This window comes from Dreissena polymorpha, chromosome 10 (assembly GCF_020536995.1).
Source record: "Dreissena polymorpha isolate Duluth1 chromosome 10, UMN_Dpol_1.0, whole genome shotgun sequence".
Taxonomy (NCBI): domain Eukaryota; kingdom Metazoa; phylum Mollusca; class Bivalvia; order Myida; family Dreissenidae; genus Dreissena; species Dreissena polymorpha.
This window is the reverse complement of record NC_068364.1, coordinates 79,778,323-79,791,858: the sequence shown is the minus strand read 5'-3', so window position 1 is coordinate 79,791,858 and position 13,536 is coordinate 79,778,323. Positions and strand designations below refer to the sequence as shown.

General features: G+C 33.8%; 1 protein-coding gene across 2 annotated transcripts in view; it reads left to right on the top strand.

Moving 5' to 3' along the window:
* LOC127847006 (probable serine/threonine-protein kinase tsuA) overlaps window positions 1-13,536 on the top strand; it is a 72,679-nt gene that overhangs the window by 16,881 nt on the left and 42,262 nt on the right. Inside the window, exon 1 of one of the 2 annotated variants that reach the window (XM_052378488.1) lies at window positions 9,012-9,117. The exons of the other annotated variant lie outside the window; for it this stretch is intronic. The gene's annotated coding sequence lies outside the window, so the exon portion shown is untranslated. Of the gene's footprint in view, window positions 1-9,011; window positions 9,118-13,536 lie in introns of those variants that run through there. 2 annotated transcript variants of the gene reach the window in all.

Sequence of the window (13,536 nt, the reverse complement as noted above, 5' to 3'; positions counted from 1 at the left end):
ACTTAAAGGGATCTTTTCACGCTTTGGTAAATTGACGAAATTGAAAAAAGTTGTTTCAGATTCGCAAATTTTCGTTTTAGTTATGATATTTGTGAGGAAACAGTAATACTGAACATTTACCATGGTCTAATATAGCCATTATATGCATCTTTTGACGATTTTAAAACCTAAAAATTATAAAGCGTTGCAACGCGAAACGATTGAATAATTTGGAGAGTTCTGTTTTTGTCGTTAAATTTTGTGAAACTACGAAGATTGCTTATATAAGGTATAAAATACTTCATGTATATGTACTCGGCGGAATAGCTCAGTAGGCTAAAGCGTTTTTACTTCAGGACTCTGGCAGGACTCGAGGGGTCACTGGTTCGAAACCTGGTCCGGGCAATATTCTTTTCCTTTTTTTAATTTTATTCTTGATTTTTTACTGGAGCTTTTACGATCCAATGTTTACATTTATCGATATAAAGCATTTAATGAATAATTTAAAAAATGCCAAAATCTGTGAAAAGGCCCCTTTAAGGGAGTCCATATGAATATTAAAATGACATTCGAAAATTTGCTGCGTCGGAGGTTAAAAGAACAATTATACATTTTGAGTTGTTTGCACTTAACATGTCTTGATAATGTTGCTATTTTAAACAAAACATGGTAACATTTTAATTCTATTAAAAGACCGGTCTTTTGTACATGCATGTACGTGCGATAAACAACGGCAATTTAACCCTGGCGAAACAACCGGCAATTAATATTCATCAAAGAGTCCGATAATTGGGTGCCCGTTCGACATACTGCGTAATAATAAGACTAATTAATGATTGATTTTGAGATCAACAACACAACAATTAAACGAATACGTACTTGTTTATTTAACATAATATAATTTGAATCCGAAAAAACGTATCGCGTTTAATAAGCGAAATCCCTCGCAATCGATATCGTGTAGCCGCATTATCGCTACACAGGACCAATCGATCGAGATTATCAAATCTCGCGCACCGGTTTATTATCGCTGCACCGGGACCAATCGATCGAGATTAAAGTATAGGTCCCTGATCTCGCGCACCGGTTTATTTTGCGTGCTGTAACGGGATATCGCGAGGTTGCTAATCCCTTTGTTTGTATAGGTCCCTGTTTAAATTCTGTTGTATTTTGTCACCTTCACTGTATGCTCTATGTATTTTTTTTGTAAATGTATTTTTTTTTTAGAAAGAAAATAAAAAAAGTTCGAAAGTTCGTATTCCATTTTGATAATAGAATTGAAATAGAATTCACATATTTAACAATATTATTATGTATTTGAAATTTATTGAAATTTTGTATATTTTGTAATAAAGAAAATAAAAAACTTCATACATGTTTTATGTCGTACGCCATTTGATTAAATAAAAAATAGAATTCACGTGTTTAACACTATCATTATGTAATTATGTTGTATTATTTCAGTGTGACTATATAACGTCTGTAAATGTTTGCTTGTAACTGTATATTTTGTTCTATAAATTGTGTGATTGTGCTTGTACATTGACTGTATATATCGTAAATGTATATTTAAACATACTGTAAACAACAGATAAAGAAAATAATTAACTTCATACCTGTTTTATGACTTATTCCATTTTGATTTATGTGTATTTGTTTTTAAACAAAATTTGAAACCTATAATTACAATAGTTGCTTTAAGGCCTTTTTGGTTCATTTTTTGGCCTTTTTGGTACGCTTTGGGGCCTTTTTTGGCAAGGCCTTTTTGGTATTCGGCCTTTACAATCGGGACTCCTCGGACAATTCCGCCATATCGGCGATCGTCTCTCGGGTGTATTTGGTGGAAGGATATGTCTAACGCCTCTAGGCGGAAGATGTTACACCGAAAATATAGTTCGGGTTACACACCATTAAATTTGCACTAAATTAACTGATAATATAGATATAGAAGGACCAATATCTCTGAGGAGTAATATAATAGAATATTTGTTTCTGTTATTGTTAAACATTAGTTGTCATTACATACAAAATATTCAAATGTTAATTAAATGTTTAGAAAGCCAATTAGTTGTTTCTTGAGGGTAAACAACACCATTATTCAAACTTAAAGAACCAGTATTTCTTAAATTGCATTAATTATCGGTACAACATTGCGGATGTTCTGCAGGGCGACAAACTTTGAGATTTTATCCATATGTTTAGGTTCTATACCATAAACAATCGTACAACACTGTACAGTGGTACAGGGAAAACTCTTCGGTGTAATATAAGAAATAGTAAAATCCACTTAGATCCCCCCCAAAAAAACAACATAATTATAGTGACAAGCCAAGCTGTCACAAACTGTATACAGACAAAAGCCATATGGCTCTCAGTGGGGTTTACTATTACCAGTATTGAGACACCTAAAGGGTTTCGCAGGATGGAATAAGTGGAGAGCTTGATTGAATTTGAAAAACAATTCTTTCTGTGCATTTGATGATGGCAACCATACAGTACTTCCGGCAGATATTTTTTATATTTTAGCCTAGGCAACTTAATTTCAGATGCTGTTATTCTGGCCAGGCCGATACTCTTTAGCTGGGCAACCAAAACACTTAATATGGTCAACTGTGCAGGCAACAATTGTAACTAGAAGTGGCGCGGCAGAGGCCGACGCGTATCCCCATGCCGCATGTTTGACCCAGTAAGCATTTTAATGAACCTTGTGGTGAATATAATGGATCAGCCTTGTTTTAGCCTTAAGTGTAAATTGGTTATTCCAATACTGTGGAGACACCAATAACACCGATAAACAAATTAAGAATACAGTTTTTTATGCCCCCGGTAGGGTGGCATATAGTTTTTGAACTGTCCGTCAGTCTGTCTGTCTGTCCTTCCGTCTGAAAACTTTAACATTGCCCTAACTTTGCAATATTGAAGATAGCAACTTGATATTTGGCATGCATGTGTATCTCAAGTAGCTGCACATTTTGAGTGGTGAAAGGTCAAGGTAATCCTTAAAGGTCAAATATATGGCTTTAAAGCGGCGCAATAGGGGGTATTGTGTTTCTGACAAACACATCTCTTGTTTTTAATTGAAAAACCAAAGACATTGTTGGAATTTGACTTATTTAAGGCATCGTGTAAACATTTTAAAACTCAATTTTCCACAATATGAAACAACTTTTTTAAAAGGCACCATTAAAAGCTCCTCCATCCCCTTATAATGCACGCTAAACCAAGAATCAGTTTTTTATAAGATTATCCTTCAAGATGGGCAAAAGTCCAGGGCAATACTGTCAAAATGCCCTTTAACAACTCTTGTGACATGCACCTGTAGTCTTTTTTCTCTGTATTTTTTTTTTACAGCGAAACACATAATGGCATCATCATAGATGTATAGCTCAGAATTCATTTTATACTATATAAATATGTTATGTGGTCTTATTTATACAAAATAACCTGGATATTTATGAAAAAACACCATCTCCCTGTAAAGAGAGATGGCATTTGTTCACCATAAACATTTATATATTCAGTAAATTATAAGCAACAAACATGAAAAATTCAGTCCCCCAGTCATTGAGTTTTTAAAGAGTTCAACTTTGCTTAAGTAATAATGCATCAATGTTGATTCTAACAAAAAAAGGGTAGTCATTTATGCCTAAACAGTTCTGCTTTCCAGATGCAAGCACGTCAAACACAAACTTTAAACCATTTATAGTCTTAATTATTAAACAAGAGGGCCATGATGGCCCTGTATCGCTCCACTGCTGAAAAAAAGGCTGAAACAAGTATTCTCGGCATGTGCAAATACTTAAATATAGGCCCTATTTAAGCACATGTACACTTTTGTGACCCCCTGGTCACATTTAACCCAAGGGGCATAATTTGAGTAAATTTTGTAGTGGACTACTATATCTCACTACATACAAAATGTGGTAGCCCTAGGTCCTAGAGTTAAGGACAAGAATATTTTAAAAGTTTTCACAAAATAAGCAAGATATAAGCGTATATAATGTTCAATTTTGTGACCCGGTGGTCAGGGTCATATTTGACCCAAAGGGCATTATTTGAACAAAGTTGGTAGAAGACTATAAGATGCTACTGCATACCAAATTTGGTAGCCATAGTCCAAATGGTTTTCGACAAGAAGATTTTTAAAGATACCACAAAATAGGTGCTTTATAAGCGTTAATTCAATTTTGCGACCCCTCGGGGAAGGGTCCAAGTTGACCCCAGAGGCATCATTTGAACAATTTTGGTAGAGGTTTATTTTAGATGTCACTACATACCAAATTTGGTAGCCCTAAGCCCAATGGTTATGGACAAGAATTTTTGAAGTTTTCACAAAATAGGCCTTATATAAGCATATGTTCAATTTTGTGACCCCCGGGGCAGAGTCAAATTTGACCCCAGGGGCATAATTTGAACAAATTTGGTAGAGGACTATTAGATGTCTCTACATACAAAATTAGATAGCCCTAGGCTCAATGGTTATGGACAATAAGATTTTGAAAGTTTTCACAAAATAGACCTTATATAAGCAAATTTTCAATTTTGTGACCCCTGGGGCAGTGTCAAATTTGATCACAGGGGCATAATTTGAACAAATTTGAAAGAGGTTCACCCCAGGAACATTCCTGAAAAATTTCATCAGAATTGGACCAGTAGTTTAGGAGAAGATGTTTAAAGGAAAAGTTAACGCGCGGACGGACGCACACGCGACGAACACAGGACCATGACATAAGCCCCGCTTGTCTTTGACCAGTGGAGCCTAAAAGATATTCGGCGTTTATACTGATTTTGTAATATAGTACGAAAAATAACAATTTTATTTGATTCTGTAGTAGAAACAAAGAAGACCCCTTTTCTTTTCAAAGTAAAAGTTTTATAATAATTTTTATTTTATTTTTTTTTTACATTTTTTTTTATTCAATATAGAACATACAATGTATACATGTATATGATCATACAACAAAGTGATTGTACAAAGCAATAAAGTTCAGACATGTTATACAAGATATGCTAATATATATACTTTTTTTGGTTTCCTTAAGATTTAGAAAAAAACAAAAACAAAAATCTGGGTTAATATGTTTTTTCTTTGGTTGTTTGTGATAGGTGTTGTTTTTTTTTAAAGAGAAAAGAAAAGAACAACAGAAGAACAGTTATGAAAAATGATGAGTTGTATAAAGTGGGAAGAAAGCATAATGGACTTGTGTGTTTTGTTGTATGTTCACAATGATCTTATAAGATTGAAAAAAAATATACACAAATATTTTAGAAAGATAAACTAACATTAGAGTAAAATGTATATAAGTGGACAAACATGATGAGAATTTTATCAGATTCCATTTTTGTTCAAAGATTTGTAATGTGTCATTACTGAGGGCTATTTCTTTCTCAATCTGGATTTTTAGTTTAAGACTATGGACAAAACAATTAAAATTTGGTACTTGTTTTTTTGTACTTCATGTTAAAGATAAAAGATGTTTAAAGGAAAAGTTAACACGCAGACGGACGCACGCACACACAGCGAACACAGAACCATGACATAAGCCCTGCTGGTCTTTGGCCAGTGGAGCTAAAAAGATATTCGGCGTATATCCTGATTTGTAATATAGTACAAAAAAATAACGTTTTTATTTGATTCTGTAGTAGAAACAAAGAAGAACCCTTTTCTTTTCAAAGTAAAAGTTTTATAATTATGATAAATTGCCAGGACATAATTATGGGCCTTTGTTTTTGACATCTGATATCTTGTGAACCAAAGAATGGTGCTCTAATACGAATGATACATAACATGAAGTAAAACAAAACAAAATTACTGCGTAAGTGTGTGTGAGATAGAGAAAATTATCAAAAAACAATGAAAATTTTATTTGCATATTAAATACAACACACTTTGACAACAAAAAGTATTGTTTGTATAATCAATATGAACATAATCTAAGTTGCTGCTAATATGGGATCCCCACCAGGATTTGAACCTGGATTTCCTCTCCATATAGAAAGGTGTGTTTGCTTACACTATAAGGATGTTCCAATTAACAGCAATAATATTGGTTACAATTATTTCTGTCAACTATATTAATTGTTTAATTAAGTCTTGACACAAAATGTGTAAATAAACATTTTAAGCTTTTTAAAAACAATTTATTCTCCATCAATTTTTTAAGGCAACTGTCACATTGATAATGACATGTATCATAAGGGCACGCCTTTAAAGCTACTCTGGATCAGGAACTCATGTTTTTCCACAAGCACTGAACCTGAAATTAGAAAAAGATTATTTAAAACCACTTTTTTTGTTATAGAAACAATTAAATGCCTTTTTTATTTCAATAGATTATTGATCCCCATAAAAATCTGGACACATAACCCAACAACTTGTTGAAAATGTGTTTGCTTATTTACATCTGTGAGTACATGTGTTGGTACATGTGACAGTGAGGCGGTAAGAAACTGCAACAACTAAATCGAAACAAATATTCAAATAACTACAATGGTATGTTTCTTATGCTAGCAATTAAGTAGCAAATAATGAGAATAACAAAATATGACATTTTGGGCTGCACTAACTATTAAGATCCATATAATGTTCAATGAACTTTATTTACAAACAGGGCCGAGTTGCAACATTTTACAAGATAAAACGTTTGATTACTTGTACGGTAAGAAATAACACTTTTTAATTGATGTAACATGCATCAAAATAATCCCAAATAGTTTAAACAAAAAACACAGAAATATTAATTGACTAGATAGTATATTGACATGAACAGACAGTAAAATAGAGTTTTGGAATGGTCATGTTCATCAGATCATGTACAAAATTGGGACAATCATAGCTCTACACAGTTTCCAACTAGTATTTTAAATGTAAAAGAAACAGATAAAGAAAAAAAGATGTACATCGAACATATGCTTGGAAAGTTCTGGGATTCATTCATCAAAATTTCTTCAAGAAAGTATAATGTACTGATAAGTTTAGCTTAATAAAAAAAACACTTCACAATATATATATAATATTACAGATATTCACATATAAACATTGTTACTGAACTCAACAGAAAACACTTTAAAAGTTTCAATGACTTAACATATCGTTGTTGAAAAAAATGGGCCCTTGCTGCACTGGTATCAACACAATTATATAACGCGATAATTTGCTCATAAAATGTCCATAATCAAGAATAAGGTAAATTTTGTGGGCAGTCAATCGTTTGGCATATGGGTGTTTGAACTAAATTGCATCCGATAAACAAAATGGCAGCAAAAGCTATTGATGTAATGTACATTTAAAAACCCGCAGAACTAGATATAATAAGCGCTTGGTGAAATTTACAATTAATTATGCTCACCATCTTGAAATAAAAAGTTCTTCAGCAAGCGTTGATTCTTTCTTGGGTCTGATGCGCAATACACAACTGATTGATTATTATGCCACTTGAAGTGATTAATAGTAATAACACATTAAATTAATATATCAGTGAACTAAATCTTGCAATAGACTAACACTAGTGTAAATTATTACATTTTTTGACTTGATACATTGACATGTTTAACTATGCTGTTTACAAATTTAGATACCAGTAAGAGTGGGTCTTACTAAACACTGCAAAGACACACACAGTCTAGCAAAGGCTACAAAGACAAGTAAAGTCAGATCAAAACACAAATAAGTTAACCAGTGTATCCTTTATTTAATAAATTTAAGACTATTAGGGGAATATAATTCCAGGCAAGGTATAACGAAGGCAATCCAAGAGTTACAGTGGGTTTATTGGACCTTGCAGCATGTGTTTGACTTTGTGTACCTTTGCTACACTTTGAGTGTGTGTTTTTGTAGTGTTTAGTGTGAGCGTTACGGCATGTAAACAATAGCTTCTTTTAATTTTAGAGACATGTGATTAATGCTATAATGCTTCTTAAACTAAGGAAAAACGTTTCGGTGTAATGTTTAGATAATGTTTTTAATTATGTTTTTAATTTATTGTAATTAACATGTACATGTTCTTTAAAATATATTCATATTTCTGTTTAAATGATATGCATCCATTGTTTACAGTGATTTTTGTATTATTAGCTAATGTACAATTCGGATGTAATCATTTGGGACCTACTGGCGGGAATTTTTATATGAATTTGACTGGTCATGATTAAAGGTAAACTACGGTCAAAAGTGACGTTAAACAGCTATGCTGAAAAAAAAAAGGAAGTCTTCCTTAACTGGGCTCAATCCACTGACCCTTGGAGTAAAAGTCAAGCGCTTAAACCAATGGGCTATCAGTGCTTCCATAGTCAGTGGTTTATTTTATACTTTATACATGTATAAGCACTCCTTGAAATATCACACAATCAAACTTAACAATAAAAAAAGAACTCTCCCAAATTATTTGTGTCATTAAATGCAATATTGATAAATGTAAACATTCGATCTAAAAAGCTCCAATAAAACACAAGAATAAAATTTAATAAAATAAAAAAGTATACAATGAGTGATGTATTTTAAACTTGATGTAAGCAATCCTTGTAGTGTCACAAATTATAACGAAAACAGTCAATTTAAAGGTGCCAGTTGAAAATCAAGGATAGCTGAAATTATTCGCGTTCAGAATAAATCTGAGCCAAGAGTCTGCCAAAATAGAAATTATCAAAAGACTATTGCTGCAATTTATATTGACTACATGAAGTCATCATTGATAATTAATACTGTAGGAGTAGTCAATGTCAATACTGGAAACTTTCCATTTAAACAAGTGTAATTATGTTGTGGGAATAAACAGATCTACACTTAATATTATTAAAGGAATGTAATCTTGAAACAGACGAGCTACAAACAACACATTTAAATGTTTCTTCTTTACGCCAGGTTTGAAACCGTCGGGCCGCCATCTTGTTTTCAAAAGTAGTTCCAAATCCAATATGACGGCCGCCTACGTACATCAGAGAGACGGTGTGGTGTAGCCCACTGTCCGATGCGTTCAGATTGCGGCCTTTATAGTATGCGGCCTTTCTGGTTTTCGGCCTTTCTGGACCTAAACCGGATATTCACCGCTTCAAGACGATTGTTTGGCTGACCTTGTCGGATTAAAAATAGAAAAGTTATAATGTAAACAAAAATAAACTGCTAGCAAACATCCCGACGTTGTAAGTTTTATTGAGTGGCCATGGTCTAGATCGCTAGAGGCACCATTGTCATATTTGTTTTCACGCTTAGATTATTCATTTTCATTGAAATATGCCCAGGAGCGAGATTTAACTTTACCCTGTAATCTGACAAAAAAATCAAAATGGCGTCATCTGCCGACTCGCAAAATATTTTGGTAAATTATTGCCGATATGAAGCTGAAAGATATTGCTTCGACAACAATGCTCTGTTCTATCATTAAAAAAAGGAAATATACTAGTTTTACAAACATATTTTTTTAGCAGCATTCATGTTTTTATCCCAGATTGGCCGATTACAGTTTTGTCAGCATATAAAAACGATGGGTGGGGTGATTTTTAATCATGCAGGGTTTTCCCCAGGCCATTTAAACGCCCCTTGCCGGGGCGCTTGAATTTCGAAATCAGAGTCCCCGGGGCGCTTGAAATTTTCCGACATGTGTGTTTTTCAGTGAAAGAAAGTGGAGATTGTAAAAAAAAACAAAGGTTTCTTATCAGTGTATCAATATTCCCTGTTTTAAAAGAGCACACGGTACGTTCTTTCACAAGTAATCGCCATAAACACCACATGGGGTAATGAATAATCCACTGATAAGAGAATATATAGATTATTCTAGCCACATTACACAGTCATTTAAATGCTGACAAGGATGTATCAGGTAACTTTCCAGTCGTCAAACTGTCATGTTCATCGTCCAATCGGTTATGCGAATGCTTATGAGGGCGGGGTTATCTATTGACCATTAATTTTGATTGAGGTTGGGCACGATGTGCAAGTTTATCGCAGCTTGATTAGCAAGAATTTGTACCATTTACGTAATAAAAATGTACATTAAAGACGGTTTCGGGCATTGTCATCACACCTTTATACTGTAAACAGGGGACAAAAATATCACTCGTCCGCTCGTATTGACGAGTGAAATCTTGACAGGACGAGTGGATTTTCCTGAAGCTCTTGTCCTACAGGACGAGTGAAAATTAGCTGATAATACAATATGTATTTACTGACAAGTAAGACTTGTTTTCATTAAATAAAATCATTGTCTTAAAGCATATCTATTCCGAAAGTAGAACGCGAATGAACCGGAAATTGCAATTGTAAATTTCATACAGCAGGTGCTCGTTGTTATGCAAAACTGTGTCCCGAGTAAATATTGACTTTTTGGTGTAAACTTTGCGCGTCCATGTTGACAGGGAACCATCCGACTGCATTCACTGTAAGTATTGATTTTTAAAGAATTATTTAACCCCGAAGAACGGCTTTAAACCAGTCTGAATATCGTCAGAAAAGGACTGACAAACGAGCGTTCTTTAAAGTTGGCGGGAGCGATGTTCAAACGTCCGAAACGGAAAGCACACGAGCATTAGAAAAAAGGAAAACACAAAATTTTCTTCATTTATTAATTTGTGTTCCTCATAAATAAAGTAACTTATTTCACTGCTTTTGCGATCAGCTGGCATGAATAACTGAGTAAGCAGCATTTTAGCAGTGATATAAGAAACTTTATTAGTCATATCAGCCTTTGCAATCTTTATTTCACACATATTTGAAGGACAAGATCATGTGTTTGCAGGACGAGTGAAAATTTTAATGCACTTGTCCTGCAGGACGAGTGCAGTTTAGAAATATTTTTGTCCCCTGTGTAAACAAGTGTTACCTATGACTCTTGTTATTAATACAGGAAATTAACTGAAAGAGGTAAAGAAATAATTACTTATAGCGAGTAAGTTGTGCAAATAACTCCGGGTTACAATTATGCGATAACAATTTAATTGCAGTATATGTATATTTCATCATGTCCATTTATAACGTTTTGCTGGCATTTATTCGACAAGTAATGCGTTAACAAATTTTCGTTGAATTAATTGCGCACACTAGTAAATTTTTTGTCCGATAATCGATACTTAGAAGACTGATGGTGGCAACCGGTCGTAATCCTCGTGAATTTCATGCATAATTCCGTCAAAACATTTATTCGACTTAAGTGTTTAAACAAATTATCGTTAAATTCATAATGCAACTATTAATATTTATTGAAATCTCAAATGGGAATAATTAAATTTGTCATCCGAAACCCTTTCACGTATGTCGACGTTAACGCGTTTTTAATCCAAAACACACTTTCGAATGTAAATGTTACCGCACCGTTAAAATATTCTTGCTCCAAATTAGTAGTGCAAATTTATTTTGTGTCGAATCTTTTTCTCAATTAAAAAGAGCGCGAAAAATTATGCAGCATGTACAGCGTCGCGTGTATTGTTTTAACAAGCACACAACACGTCAGAGCATTGACGCATGTTCAGAGGCAATATTTCATCAAATCTATAAATAGTCACTTAAAATTTATTTGATACTATAGAAAAATGGCAAGGTTTGTTCAAAAGAAATAATTGAGAGCTTTTATCTTAATTATTTACCAGAAAGTGATTTATAAAAACGGAATAAACGGGATTATCGGATAATAAATGGAAACTTGAATAGTAGTAAGTATGCAGTAATAGAGTCAGGTTGAAACGGATGTATTGGAGAATCGTTCGAGTCAGGATTTTACTGTCAGTACGGGAAAGTTTTAAAACAATTAAACAATATAAAAAGGTATATATATTTTTAAATGACAGGGGGATTTTTTAAAGAGTCATGGCGCGTCAAATGACGTCTTTCGACGCTGTTTTTCTTTGAGTTAAAACGCACCACAGAGCGTTAATTGACACGTTAAATTTTTAAAAAAATCAACGTCGGGAGGGGACACCCCTCCCGAACTACCCCTATCAGCCCCGGGGCGCCTGACAAAAATCCTGTGGAAAGCACTGTCATGACAGCGCATTCAACTTGTCACAATGAGCCATACCACGCCAGTTTGTTAAGATTAATATTCTGTTTCCACAAAATACATACTATTATGCAATATAGAGGTTCAAGACAGGGACTACCCTACGGGTGACTAGAGCAATAATTTCGCTCTAAAGCCCGTGATGTCGCCCTACGAGCCCAGAAAAGCGAAGATCAAGTCGCCCGATTTTTTAAAAAGTAAACAAGACCAGAAAAGCAAAAATTAAGTCGCCCGATTATTTTTACTAAAGCGTGCTACCTCCTGCAGGCGATTAGCAAGTTCATTGTTTTTTGTTTATTTAACGGTTACACAATTTACCACCCGCACGGATCGTTTATTGACCGTGACAAAGCAGTCCCTTAATATTGGTTGCTATAACAACACACTTGTGCTTCTTCGTGCGTGCCGTAAGTTGTATAATAAGGTTATAATTGATTGACCATCTGATAATCGCAAGTTTTTTAGCAGACGGCACGGTTAAAGAAAGTCCAGCGAGTTTTGTCAGTTTGTTAATCCGTTGATAATTACGAGTATTAAAAACCGATCTTTATAAACCGGAATCACATTTTATTCTAACAAGTCATAATACTACTTATAAACATTGAGAAAACACATTTCCTCGATTAGATATAATTATCCGAGTATAATTAAATTGCTACGTCATTACCTTCGACATTGCAAATGGCGGACGTATTGTAACATTCAACCCGCGTTCAATTCAAAGCTGGCGATTCAAATTACAAGTAATGGTGATTCAATAATCGAGATAGCATTAATTGGATTTTACAAACATTTGATAATTGTAATCTACATGCATAGGTCATTGGGTTTATAATGTTCCATTTTATTTATATTTTCTCTCTGATAGGCGTTTCTTGTTTGATTTAATTATTTTTAATTTGTTTAGCAGTCACATAAACAACCAAGCTATGTAATATGGAATTTTTACACCCATTATTGCTGCTTCTTCCTGTATCTGCGCGATGATTATCTGAGATATTAACTCTATGATTCTACATTCTCAAATCTTTTCTATAAAGAAGGAATGTAGTTGACAATTGTTAATAGTTTTATTTGATCGTTCGTCAAAAAGTTGTAATTCTGTTACTCTTGTATCTTCAATGCAATTGAGTAATTAAATAGTAATTAAATTGAATGCGTTTTAATTCCCTTTTATTATTGTTTAATTTGAGTTACAATGCTATGACGTTAAATTTTATTTACACTTAAATGTATTATGAATATTGCTGGGCCAAGTGTGAGGTTGAGCGCTCTATAACCAGGTTTAAACCCCCAATGCTTTGCATTGACCGTTCCAAGGCGGTGACCCCAGCTTTATTCATATTTTGTGTTTATGTTGGTTTGTATTGTGCTGTATTGTGCTGTTTTGTACTGTTTGGGCAATCGGTCACTTGCCTTAAATAAAGGACCAACTAATTGTTTTTAATGAAAATTCAATACTGCTCCATCAGCTGGAGTTTCACTTCTTTATATTGTTAAACCAGATAACAACAAGGAAAAATTGGATTATTAAAGTTAAACAGGTAAGGCATTCTCAAGTGTACATATT